The sequence below is a fragment of the Castor canadensis genome, chromosome 11, assembly GCF_047511655.1.
Source record: "Castor canadensis chromosome 11, mCasCan1.hap1v2, whole genome shotgun sequence".
Lineage (NCBI taxonomy): Eukaryota > Metazoa > Chordata > Mammalia > Rodentia > Castoridae > Castor > Castor canadensis.
In genome coordinates, this window is record NC_133396.1 from 114,017,079 (window position 1) to 114,031,502 (window position 14,424).

The 14,424-nt window shown below is 38.0% G+C and overlaps 1 protein-coding gene and 1 pseudogene across 1 annotated transcript in view; both read right to left on the minus strand.

The window, feature by feature from the left end:
- Mark1 (microtubule affinity regulating kinase 1) overlaps window positions 1-14,424 on the minus strand; it is a 139,867-nt gene that overhangs the window by 106,756 nt on the left and 18,687 nt on the right. The window lies entirely within an intron of this gene.
- LOC141414411 (small nucleolar RNA SNORA70) lies at window positions 3,346-3,463 on the minus strand (annotated as a pseudogene).

The following is a 14,424-nucleotide window of genomic DNA, read 5'->3' on the forward strand; positions in this document are numbered from 1 at the left end:
AAGGATAGACAGACAGAAAGTTGGGGTGAGCTGCGTTGTACACTCGGCTGGAGATGCACAATCCTTATTGCTTCTTTTCTCTATCTTGATTCTTTAAGGCCTTATTCCTCACAGTTCTTTAAAACCTTGCTTAAACCTCTTTCCTTAGCTCGCACTGTCCTATGTTTGCTCCTAGCTTATCTTTAGCTTAATTGCTCTTAAAGTCTTTTGCCCCCAGGCTTGCACAGTTCCGTCTCTCTTTAGCTTTCTCTTAAAGCCTCGGTGCTCACACTTGCAACCCAGCACAACCTCCAAATGCATAACCTTTAAAGTCTCGGTCCTTAGACTCTCACTGTCCCGTGTTCCCTTTGGCTTTTCTTTAGCTTTAGCTTTCCTAAGGCCTATGTATGAAGTTTTCTCAGCTTTGCTTTCTGAAGCCTATGTTAAAGTTCTCCATGCAGACTTTCTATCAATCCCTCTTTAGCATTTTCCCTTCAACAATTCTTTTCCCTTCAGCAATTTTTCCCTTCAGTAATTCTTTACCCTTCCAAAAGCTTCTTCCCAATATTCAAAGGCAAAAAGCCTCCCAAAGCAAAAAGCCAAAAGCCAAGCAGAAAGTCCAAAAGCCTGAAGTAAAGTCCCAAAAGGCAAAAGCCCCTCTTCCTCCTTCAGGGGTCTTTTATAGCAGCACAAGGAGACACAAGGAGGGGTGTGACATTATAACAGGAGAAACTTCCATTCCTGCTTCTCTGAACACAATTTAGGAGACAAAGCTGTTCTACGTTTCCCTGTTTAGTGGCCGGGGGCTGTGCCTATCTCAGTCTATAGGTAAAAGCAATTAACTGCATCTCACCTTGCTTGTGTCCAGTTCTCACAGCCTTAAATCTGCTCCCTATAGTTTGGTCCCCAGTTGGTGGCACTAGTGAGAGGTGGTGGAAATGAGGAAGTGGGGCCTACTTAGATGAAGTAGGTCATACTGGGACTCTAAAGGACATACTGGGACTCTGGTCCCTTCTGCTCTCTTTTTGTTTCTTGGCTGCCATGAGGTATGCAGCTTTTCTCCACCATACCCTTTCCACCATGATGCTCTACCTCACCACAGGCCCGGAAACTACAGTGACCACAGACTGAAACTGTGAGCCAAAATAAAACTCTCCTTCTTTAAGTTGATTAAAAGCTGACTAACAACACAAGCATGGACAAGGAAAAATCCTACTGTTATCTCTGACTGGCTGCCATAACATGGACAGTTTCCTCTGGTTGCATCTACAACCACAGCATTTGGGAGTCTGTACCTACCGCCCCACTCCCAGTTACACCTCACTGCCCCACATGTCCCTGTCTGTAGTAGATCCAACACCAGAGACTCACCAAGGGCACAGAACAGTGCCAATCCTCACATACAAGGACATAGTCACACCTCGCATTTTACTCTGTTCCTCCAAAACAATAAAAACAACTTCAATAACTGGAGATTATGGACTACTTTACCAAAGCAAATATTAAAGTGGAATTCTCTGGATTTTTACCATAGGGATATTGGTAGCTATCTGAAGAATTGCCATATTTCAGCATGATCTGAAATAAGTTGTTAACTGATCAAAGATACTCATGGGCTCCAAGTGACGGTCACTGATGAGAATTTAAGTCATCTAAATTATAGCTTAAATGTACAGTAAGAGAGAAATGAAAAAATACCTGATGGGTATGATTAAAATATGGTTATTTCCTCCTTAAGTTCTATTCATTTTTCACACCTTCTATTCTATTCTTAATGAAGAGCTGTTGCAAACAATGCCTGACTGACTTATAAAAGGATTATGGTATGCACTTGGGATTTTATAAACTTTTGCATAAAATAGGTAGCTTTGTAATGTCTTCAAGTACAAAATAAGTAGGCATGCCTCTCAAAAAAATAGAATGAGGGAAAAAAGGAGAAATGTAAGAGGACAAGAAAAAAAAAGAAGAATAAATTATACTGGAAAATTACTTCTTTGGTGCTTGAATAAACTGCCTTAAAGAATCAGAATAAGATGAAGCTCCTAAACTTCAATATCATATTGTTTAGACTAACAAATAAACAAATACTAATTGACAAATTATACTTGCTGAAGGAATAAGCATGATTATATGAATGGCCCCAAATAATAAAGGTTAGTGGAAGAAACACAAACACAGGTTCTTTATGATATAGTAATTAATAAGATACATATTTTTCTGTCAGCTGGAGTTGGTTCCCAGCATTAAACAATTATTCTCAGGCCACGTGGGTTATAACTTTTAGATCTTCTTTTACGAACCTGTACCATAAGAGACCTATTTAAATAACATATATAGGAAACAATCTGCACATACATTTGGCTTGTACCTTCTTAGCCATCCTTTCTACAGTTAAAGATAACTATGTATCTCCAAAGGGCACAAAGAGTGCTGACTCATTTGACCCCACCAAGCAAATACCTAGGCATGAGATTCCCAGCCTACAGCAGGTTCTCATGTGTGGAACGAATAATTGAATACCCCAAAACATAAATACTTATGACTAGATTTTGCAGTGCAATATCTCATAATCATCAGATCATACACAGCCTTTAATTAATAAATATCATTTCAATCCAAGCCACAAGAAGAAATTACAGATGAAACAAACAAAACGAAAACTTCTCAATTATTTGTATTAAATGAAAAGCATAGAAAACACAGAAATTAAATCCACAGGTTATTTAAAAGCCCTTTAATGCAATGGTTTCTACTCTGACTCTCATTAAACAATGTTTTTAATGAGTAAGTAATGTTTTTTAATGAGTTGCCATTTTTCTTGGCAACCCTTCTCTTTCCCCTGCTATCCTCTAATAAGAGTGCTGATTTACAATGAAATGCCCAAAAGGAAGAAAACACAATAAAGAGGCTCTCTGGGTATAAAATCAGTTGTTTTGTTTTTTTAACATGGACAGGATGTAGGATTTATTTGGTGAGCATGATCAAGGAGGGAGCAGCACAGTAGAAACCTTCATGAGTACAGAGCCCACCACATGACCAGAGACCACAATTAGATATATGTTTGACTCCACAGCAATCTAGGATAAGCCATTTCTCAGCTACCATATCTTCAAATTCATTTGCATTAAACTTGCTAAAGTTCTACTTCTTTGAGATATGGATGTGGAGGCCAAGGAACTTGAATTTGGCTATGTGTGGGGCCACAATCACATGTTGCTTTTTCTGCAGCTTAGTGCAGATGGACATGATTACTGGCCAACATGAACCCTGGCCACTATGCCCTGGTGCTTACCAAAGCATTCCAAATACCTGTCTGGAGACACAAGGGACAGCATGAGATCAGAGGCAAGAACATCCACTGGAAAACTCTGTCTCCAAGGTCCCACTGGGCAACCCATACAAGTAATAGGATGCATGCACTGCCAAGGAAGCTGCTGTTTATTGTCACCACACATCAGCTGATTATCAGCTTTTTGAAGTAAAAAATGGATGGGTTGAGATAAAATATTTCCATCAAAATATGTTTTGATTATTCATTTCCATAGACTCTAGCTTAAGAGAAATGGGTCTGGTATTCAGCCATCTAGTTGAATTTGGTTCTGCAACTTTTTAGGTGTGTGGCCTTGGATAAATAATTTAATCTAGGTATTCCTAGGTTACCACAAGTGGAAATGTACAACAATGCCAACTTCAAATAGCGTGAGCTAAACTGCCATCCAAGTGCAAAGCACTAGTCTTTTCTAACCACCTTTTTTTTCCTTTCTTTTTTATTTATTTATTTATTTATTTTTTTGTGGTGTTGGGGCTTGAACTCAGGTCCTACACCTTGAGCCACTCCACCAGCCATTTTTTGTGCTGAGTTTTTTCGAGATGGGATCTCATGAACTATTTGCCTGGGCTGGCTTTGAAACATGACCCTTCTGATCTCTGCCTCCTGAGTAGACAGGATTATAGGCATGAGCCACTGGTGCCCAGCAAACACTTCCTATGTCAGAGCCATAAACAGAAATATGAGAACACAGAGGCTCTGACCATCATTTTTAAAAGAGCCTCCCAACAGCTTCTCTTTACCCTTTAACTCTTGATTGTTTTCACATAACTTTAGCACTATCTTATTTTTATGACTTAACTCTGTAAGAATAAAACACTTGTCTACATCCCTAATGCCAAGGAACAATGCCCAATACATGTAAGTAGAAACTCAAGTATTTGTTGAGAACATTGTAAGGATTTTTCACTTCAAGACTAGGAGTTGGCATTAGGATAGATTATTTCATTGAAGTTCACCTCAGACATTTATTGAAGCCCATGATAATAACTACACTCGGTAGATATAGCAATTAAAGACAGTTACAGTCAGCTAAGAGACTGTGTCTTAGTTTAGTGCCTACATTGGGCCAAGCCATCTACTTCACTGCAGCATGAAGAGGAATATAAAAATGTACAGAATGTTACTGAGTTGAGGGAATGCAGGAATTTGTAAAGGATCCTGAGCATTTAATGGAAATCTTCATAAATTACATGATTCTTTGGAAATCTTTAAATTCCTTAGCTCATGTGACTAAGACATTATATCTTACCTATTTTTTTTTTTTTGTCAGTACTAAGATTTGCACTTGCTAGGCAGGTGTTCCACCACATGAGCTGCCCCACCAGCCTAAGTTTATTTTCTTTTTCTGGTTTTCTTTTCTTTCTTTTCAGTTGTAGGGTTTGAATTCAGGGCCTCACACGTGCTAGGAAGGTGCTTTACAGTTGAGCCTTGCCCCACAGCCCTTAGCTATTTTTGTCAATAATAACACCAAAGGTAAACTAGTTACCATCTAGGTTCTCGCATAAGCAAGCTAAGTATCTCCAAAACAATACCAAGAAGGTGGAAGTTTACACAGGTCCTCAGCAATAGAAGAAGAATATATTTGTGTGGATGGTATTAAGCTGTCCTTTTAAGTAATCTGATAGTTCATGGTGAGTTTTTACCTATTTAACAAACAAAAACTTGACAATGCCATCCCACAGCCAAAAGATTTTTATTTTATTTATTTTTTACAAATCTTATAGTTCATTCCAAAATCTAGAGCATACACAAGTAAAAAGGATACAACAGCTACCTGTCCAAACTCCAAATGCAGAATATTTCTTCATATACCCAAGCCTAATTTTCTTTAACCTAGTAGTCCAACAGATCTTAATTATAACTCACACAGCATGTGTTTGAAAATGGCATGGACCTTTCCAGAAAGTGCTTAAATCTTGTCATGTATTACTAAAAACACTATTATCAAACTATACTTGACTATGTTTTTTCTAACTTTTCACCTTCATATATACCCCCTCTAAATGAATCTTGTCATCAAGAAGCTGAGAGCATTTTTGAATGGTTAGCAAAATTTAATGTTTATTAAGCATCAAACATTAAGTTAAGAGCATACAAGTGGAGAAATATTTAATTAAGACAATCAACTAGGTCCCCCAAATAGTTGGTGACATTCCATACATACAGCTCAGCATGAAAGACGCACTGCCCCAGGCCAGAGCAGTCAAAAATTCAGGGAATCCACTTCCCCCTGCTCTCAGACTGGAGCTGCAGAATCCCAAGGGGGCCAGACCACCAGCATTTCTCTTTTTTCCCCCAACTCCAGTTTTATGTTGCAGAACGTCCATTCCAGGTAAGAGCATCTGAAAGCCTAGAGCTACCATTTCTCTACCCTCCATTCATATAGCAGAAGCCCTACTTCAGGAATGAGAGTCATGGACCCAAACACCCTGATCCCTACTCCTCTGTGGCAGAGAGGCCATGCCAGGAAAGGCAAGCTGAGAAGGCCACGGGCAGCCTGCTCATCCAGCAAAGCTGTCACACAAGAAAAGTGGGCCTATGTCCCTGACCCCAGCCCAGGATCAGTAAAATAGAAGTTTTCCTAGGGGTGTGAAACAGGATATAAGGACTAAAACCTTAGCATCTCCCCTCAAAGTGATGATCAAATGTGGAAGAGAGGAAGGTGACAGCATTTAGAGTATTTAGTTGATGTGTTTAACTCATGTCCACCGTATATTACACTGGAATATTCAAAGCTTTCTCAGTCTCAAAACCTCCAATTCACAGTGCCTTCCATTTTCACTGCTATTCATCTCTTCACCCATTTCCTTATTCATTATATGTATGCCAGAATCCTTATAATAACCACTTCCTTGCAAACATCTCTAACTCCCCTGCTTTTTACTCCTGCCTTTCATATTTGCTTGGCAAATTGCTACCATTCTGAACCCTATTCTGCTATAGCACATCTGCACCTGAAAGCTCAATACTGTAAGGCACATATACAAATCAATTACCTAACTTCATTTTACTTTTGACCACAAATCCCAAACAAGAACTCAACACCACTTTATAATCCTCTGCACTTGAAGTATGCCCACTTTATCCTTCTCTAAAACTTCCATTTCATGCGCTCTCTTTTCTAACATCCTCTAACATCTCCCCTTGCCAAATGATGTCTTTGCAGTCTAGTTCATTAATAACCCAGAAAATATTACAGAGCCACTCAGTCAGCAAACCACATCAAAACTACAGCCTACCCAGAACCTCCATATTTTTGGCCTCCATGAAATGTCCCTGCTATTATCAAAATCTGGGGAGTGCGGTGCTGCAGACACGAAGAGAATAAGGAATTGCTGATTTTTTTGGCAAAGATTAACTGGTGACCTTGATGAGCCTAATTGGGAATGGTGGAGACAAACCTGTTAAGAGTGGGCTGAGCACACTCTGAGAAGTGATGATAGCAACTTACAAACAACTCCAAAAATTTCTTTAAAAAACATATAGGCAAGCAGACATACAGGCCATAGTTGGAAGGGAACATGTAGTCCCTTAGGAGAATTTTCTCTTTCAACATGACATATAGGGGCATATTTATATGCTACTAGATAAAGTCCATTTGAGAGGGGGCAATTGGTGATGCAGGTAAGACTAAGTGCAAGAGCAAAAGCCCTTGAAAAGGTGAGAATGGCTGAGATCCTTAGCATGGGAGGTGGTGCCAAAGCTGAATACTGACTATACACACTCATTTGTTCTAAATACACATGCAATACAAATGTATGCACCTCTATTCACATAGAGACTTTTGCTATTTTTTAGGAGGAGGGGTATACTATATATTCAGATGCATTTCACTTGCCAAAATTATTTTGAACACTGCCCAAAATTTACAGCAAAAAAATCCTGTGTGTTATCTAAACAAAAGTTGCACAATATGACTTCCTTGTGTGAATAGTTATCAAAAGTCACCTCCTCTAAAGTACACATTTGTTAATAATTTGATGAAAAAGATCTCAACTCCTCAGAAACCAGGAATACCTTCATCATGTGTTGGTCACACACAGTTGCATTTTAATCCTAGTTAGGCTGCTACGTTGTACAACTCCAGGGCAAACCTGTCATATTTTTATCTACATGAATGGTAACCCCCTGGACTTATATAAATGCAGTCACTCCATGCCCCTGATCACCTCTGTTCCACATGGGTAAACTGAAGTAGTAACTGATACAACAAAACATAAGTAACAAGATCAGTTTGAAAAGCTAAGTTATCCATAGTCAGGGCCAGGCATGATGGTTCAATCCTCTAATCCCAGCTACCTGAGAGGCAGAGATTGGGAGGATCACATTTTGAGGCCAACCCCAGGCAAAATGTTTGTGAAACACCCATCTCAACCAGTGAGCTGGGTATAATGGCACGCATCTGTAATCTCAGCTATGCAAGAGGCTTAGGTAGGAGGACTGTGGTCTGATGTGCATGATGCCCCTGGGCAAAACTCATGAGATCTTATTTTTCATGAGATCATGAAAAATAATAAAGCAAAAAGGGTTGGGGGGAGTAGAACAAAAAGTGCTAAGGGCCTGCCTAGTAAGTACAAGGTTCTGACTTCAAACCATAGTACTACTCATCCCCAAATTATACATTAATCCATATGAATAGTAATAACTTCTTTGTACTCAGCGTAACTGTGGTAGTTACTTGTACTGTCAATTTAGCTAAGCTGTGAGTTCCCTTCCCTACATGATTCCGTGTTGTCACTTGCCACAAGTGAAATGTGTGTAAGACTTGGAAGACAAGCATTATGCTGTAAGTTTAGGTCAGGTGCTTTTGCAGCCCACACTGTGACTTAAATAAAAACGTAGAGTTACACCCCCTTAAACAACTCTCAGACTTGAATTATGCCAAAGATCCAGTGTTCCTTGAATGAAGTGGAGGGGAGGGTATCCTTGAACAAGGATACTACTATATACCTCAAAATGTATATTATAAAATTTCCTCCTGGCTTTCCCAAAAAGGAATGTGACAACTTACTAGGATGATTATGCATTAGGGATGTAAGGGACCTAAAAAGTCCTTATGTTCTACCAGTTAGAAAAGAGACTTATGGAAAAAATCAGTATCGATGAACTCTCAGACCAGATCTAGTTCACAGTGAAACCAGTGGTTCCCCAAACCCAACCTGTGTTACTTCTCCAGTTCTGGAACACACAAGTAGAACACACATACTTATCACTTACCAGAAGCCATACAATCATCCCTGGCCTATGAATTAAGGGCTTTTATATAAGGAAAGGGTAGTAGAAGCCATTAGAACTTCTAGGGCTTACCAAAAGAGTACATCAAAAGCAGTATTGGCAGTATTGGGAGACTGCAGATCAGTGCCACCATGAAGAGTTTAACAGATGCAGGGATGATAATTCCTACCACATCTTCATCCCACTCACCTATATGGTTTTTGCAGAAGACAGATGAATCTTGTATAATATGCTATCAAAACCTAATCAGCTGGTAATTCCCATGACAACTGCTATCATAGATGTGGTTTCCTTCCTGGATCAAATTAACACATCCCCTGGCACTTAATACACAGCTAGGTGAATGCTCCTCCTCCAGAAACCCCCACCCATACCTGTTAGTAAAGAACATATTAAGCAGTTTGTTACTTCATTCATTATTTTACTTCAGGGCTATTTCAAAGCTCTAGCCTTATTGTACAATTTGGACCAGGGTTACTCAATCTCAGCACTGCAGACATTTTGAGCCAGATCATTCTTTCTTACAGGAGATTGTTTTGTGTATAATAGGATGTTTAACAGTATCTTTGGCCTCTGCCCACTAGCTGCCAACAGTTCCCCAACCCCCACTTGTAATAGCCAAAAATGTCTCCAGACACTGGCAAATGTCTCCTGGGAGATAAAACTGTCCCACAACTGAGAACCACTTATTTATTCCACAGAGACTTTAATCACTTCTCCTTTTATAGGAAATCACAATAGTCCATTATGTTGATGATACTATGCTGACTGGACCTGGTGAGCAGGAAGCTGTGATCATCTAGACTCTCTGATGAGACACAAGTATGCCAGAGGGAGGGGAAATATACCCCACAAAACTTCAGGGGCCTGTCTCCTCAATGAAATTTCTAAAAGTCCAGCGGTCTTGCACATATTGAAATATGTCTTTCTTGGATGAAAAACAAAGTGCGACCTCTGGGCCCTTACAGTCTTAAGAAAGAGACATCCTGTTGGTTGGTTTTTGAAGGTAATAAAACTTAATTACCATTAGAAGTAATTAAAAAGCCTGTCAGTTTTGAATGAGGACTAAAACAACATTCTGTGAATAAGAGTCACAGGAACAAGGGACAGACTATACTCTAAAGAGAGAAAGAGAGGAAGAGCACTGAAGACAATGAAAATCACAAGACAGCTGAAAAGCATGGAAAAACAGAAAGGCTACCCACAGGAAAATAAGAAACAGTCACAGCTCCAAGTCACAACCACAGGATGTCAGTCAGCCCTAGTGACAACAGATTGGCAGTTTTAGCCTCAGGATAAGTCCACAGGTCTCACAGCCTTAAATCTACTGTGGGGATTTGGTGTGACAGTCCTGTGTAGCAAGCCAGCACTGGAGGGGAAAAAAATCTGTTTGTCATTCCCCACATCTCAGAGTTATAGCCAGGCACGATCTTGAAAGAAGGCCAATTATTTGAGACTAAGATACTCTGGGGACCTGAAAACAAGGAACATTCACAAGTCATGGATCCTGGGGACACCTGCCACAGTGCAGGAGATAGCCATGAGAAGCAATCATGGAAAGAGGAGGGTTGGACACAGACCTGCAAAGTTTAAGCAGCAGGGAACTCAGGCTGGGGAGCACATGGCAGTTCACAGCCCCATCTTCTCTTACAAGGAGTAAGTCCCAGTGCTTGTGGATCATTAGTGAGACTAAGAGCTATGAGTCCAAGCCCACTTGAGTGTGTGTGTGTGTGTATGTGTGTGTGTGTGTGTGTGTCTGTCTGTCTGTCTGTCTGTCTGGTTTATTGCCAGGCAGGCTAGGAGAATAAACAAATGATAAGAAGGAAAAAATTAAGAATTACTAAGTCAGTAAACCATCAAACCTCGAAGATGAAGAAAGGAAAAGTTAGTACATAGCTCTCAATAATAGCCTCAATACAAATGATCTTACCTCTCCAACTAAAAGACGTAGACGGGCTGAATGAAAAAAAAAAACCACAATAATTCAACTGTTTGCTATCTACAAGAAACTCACTTCACTGGCAAAGACACAAATAGACTGAAAAAATTAATGAACAGAAAATGATATTCAAAACAAATGGCATCCAAAAACAAGCAAGAGTAGCTATACTCATATTTGACAAAGCAGATTTCAAGCCAAAATTAGTCAGAAGGGACACAGAAGGTCACTACATGTTAATAAATGAAACAATGCACCAGAAGATATAAAGACTGTAAATACATTGGCATCAAACTTTGGTGCCCCAAATTCATGAAACAGTTATTATTGACATACAAGGATAGATAAGTCTAGAAACAATAATAGTGTATGACTTCCTTACCTACTCTTATCAAAAGCTGTATCACCTAGACAAAGTGAACAAAAAAAAAAAAAAAAACAACAAAGAAACTTCAGAGATAAACTGCACTAGAGATCAAATGGACTTAACAGACAACTGCAGAATATTTCACTTAAGAGTTGCAAAATACACATTTTCCTCAGCAGCCCCCTCCCAAATAGATAATATTTTAGGCCATAAAGCAAAACTTAATAAATACCAAAAAATTCAAATATTTTCTTGTACCTTATATCATAAAGGAATGAAATTAGAAATCAACAGTAAGAGAAACTACTAAAACTACACAAACATATGGAGACTGAACAACACACTTGAATGATCAGTGGATCATTAAAGAAATCAGGGAGGAAATTAAGAAATGCTTACAACCAAATGAAAATACAACTTATCAGAACATTTGGGAATACAGCAAAGGCAGTTCTAAGAGGGAAGTCTAGAGCTATGAGTGCCTATATTAAAAAATTAGAGATCTCAAGTGAATAACCTAATTATGCACTTCAACGTCTTATAGAGAAACAAAAGATGCCAACTCCCAACTTAGTAGACGTAAGGAAATAATAAAGATTGGGGCAGAAATTTGGTTTGTTGGAGAGATAAACAATACTGACAAACCCTTAGAACAGACTAACCAAAAGAAAGAGACAAGACCCATATTAAAGAAATTAGAGATGGAAAGGTGAATATTATAACAGATATCATTCAAATCCAGAAAATCATAAGCAAGTATTTTGAAAACTTGTATTCCAATTAATTGGAAATCTGTAAGAAATGGATAAATTTCTAGACACACATGACCTACCAAAACTGAACTAAGAAAACAGATCTATAATGGGCAATGAAATTGAACTAGAAATGAAGAATTTCCCAACAAGGAAAAGCCCAGGAGTGGATAGATTCACTGCTGAATTCTACCAGACCTTTAAAAAAGAATATACACCAATACTTCTCAAACTATTCTATAAAATAGAAAAGAATGTTTTCAAACTCATTCTATGAGGCCAAAATTACCCTGATACCAAAACTGGATAAGGACACATCAAAAAAGAAAACTACAGACCAATTTTCCTGATGAACTTAGATGCAAAAAATCCTCAATAAAATGCTTGCAAACAGAATTGAAAGGACCGTACATCATAATCAAGTTGGCTTCATTTTGGGGATGCAAGGATTGTTTGATATATGCTAACCAGTAAGTGTAATACAGCTCAAAAACAGAATAATGAACAAAAATCACATGGTAATCTTGATACAGAAAGAGACTGACAAAAATTCAACTTCCTTTCATGATAAAAAGTTCTGAAGAAACTAGAAATAGAAAGATCAGGGCTGAGCATAATAAAGGTTATATATGACAAACCTATGGTCAACATTGTAACATTATACTGTATGAGGAAAAACTGAAAACATTTCCTCTAAAAGCAGGAACAAGAAAAGGGTGTTCACTTTCTCCACTCTTATTTAATACAGTGCTTGAATTCTTAGTTTGAGAAATAAAAGGGACATAAACAGGAAAGGAAGAACTCAACTCATCCCTATGTGCAGACAATACCTTAAAAGATCTTAAAGGACACCCAAAGGAATATAAGTCAGCATACAATAGAGATACCTGCACACTCATGTTTACTGCAGCACTATTCATAATAGCCAAGTTATGGAATCAGCCAAGGTGCTCATAAACTGATGGATAGATAAGAAAATGTGGTATATATACACAGTGAAGTTTTAGTCAGCTATGAATCAGAATGACATTAGGTTATTTGTAAGAGATAGAAGGAATTGGAGATCAACATATTAAAAGAAATAAGCCAGCTTCCGAAAGACAATATTGAATGTTTTTGCTCATACAGGAACCTAGAATATATATATATATATATATATATATATATATATATATATATATACACACACACACACATATATATATATTTTTTTTAAAGACATGAACATAGAAGGGGGATTATATGGAAGAGCAAGGGGACCTGTAAGAGAGGACAACAGAGGGCTTGGGAGGGAGTGAATATGTACACCATACACATGCATGAAAAAGTCATTATTTTGTACAATTAATATATACTAATTAAAAAGACAAAAAGTAAAGCAAAAAACAAAAGATAAAACAGAGACTGCAACAGGCCTAGGCTATCATGGAAGAAGCTCTGCCACCTGAACACAGAAGACTCAATGGTGCTTCAAATGAGTGTGTATGGGACAGAAATCCAGTTTTGAGCCTTTGCCAGGGTCTTCTATTGCATCACAGCACAAACCTTCAGAATTCTGGAGCAAAGGTATGCCATCCTTTACACTCTTCTGGACAAACAGTACTGAGGTATGAGCCATAACCCCCAAAAACACAATCCCAAATGCCATAACCCAGAATGTTGAAATACTGAAAGATCAAAACCCCTAAAGTCTAAATTTCCTAAAGATCAAAACCCCAGTAATATAAGTCTTGAAAAGATACTTTAAAAAATTTTATAAGACATTTACTTATATATAAAGGCAAATTATTTGAGAAACATCTAAAAAATAACATTTCATAGACCACAATACACAAAAAATAGACAATATTAACATATGTATTTTTACAAACATAAAAATTCTAGCATACTAAAGGCAGTTTCAAAGGTATAACAGTATGAGTAGATGAATCATATTCTAAAGAAGTAGGTCAAAAAAGCAAAGTGTATAAATACATCACTATGATTGGTAACTGTGATATAAAGCTTTATAATTAGATTCATTTGAAATACTGTGACAGGCAACCTGCTTCTTTTGATGAGATCTATCAAAACCCACAATGGGTCATTACCACATATGCAGTTGCTCAAAGAGCTGAGATCTCAGGAAATTTTATTTTTACAGATGTAGATGTACAAAAAAGGATATCTCTTCATTTCTTGAGAAAGTGTCAACGTTTTATGTACACACCCAGTGCTTATACAAAGCTAACATTGTGAAATGTCATATTTGCAAAAAATGTATGAAACAATTTAGAATTCCAGGAAACTCTTTATACAATCTATAACTCCAGCACTGGAAATGATATGAAGATGAACTAATAGCATAGCATCTTGTAAAAAATATAATCCTGACAAATGTAAAAAAAACTACAAAGAGAAAACAAAAGCTAAAAAGAACCTTGAGCTGGGGCCATGGCTTAAATGGTAGAGTGCCTGCATTGTAAGCACAGGGCCCTGATTTCAAACCCCAGTGCTCAAATAAAACAACAATAACAACAAAAACTCAAAAAACAAACGTTGACATAATGAAAAAGTATATTACAGGAATCAATTATGGGCAACTGCAGAGGTGGCCCACAGAGCTGACTGGTTTTCACAATCATTAACTATATCTTAAAGTGTTGCATTTAGCTGAATAATAGCTTTTTCTTTCATTTTAGAGGCAGATACTACATTCACAGATCCTCAAATACTACATTCCATTCATTTTTTACATGGCACTATTCTTTTGAAATTCTTTTGTGATTCCATATACAACAAAATGGGCAGCCCCTATTAAATTTTCCCATCTTCTCTGCCA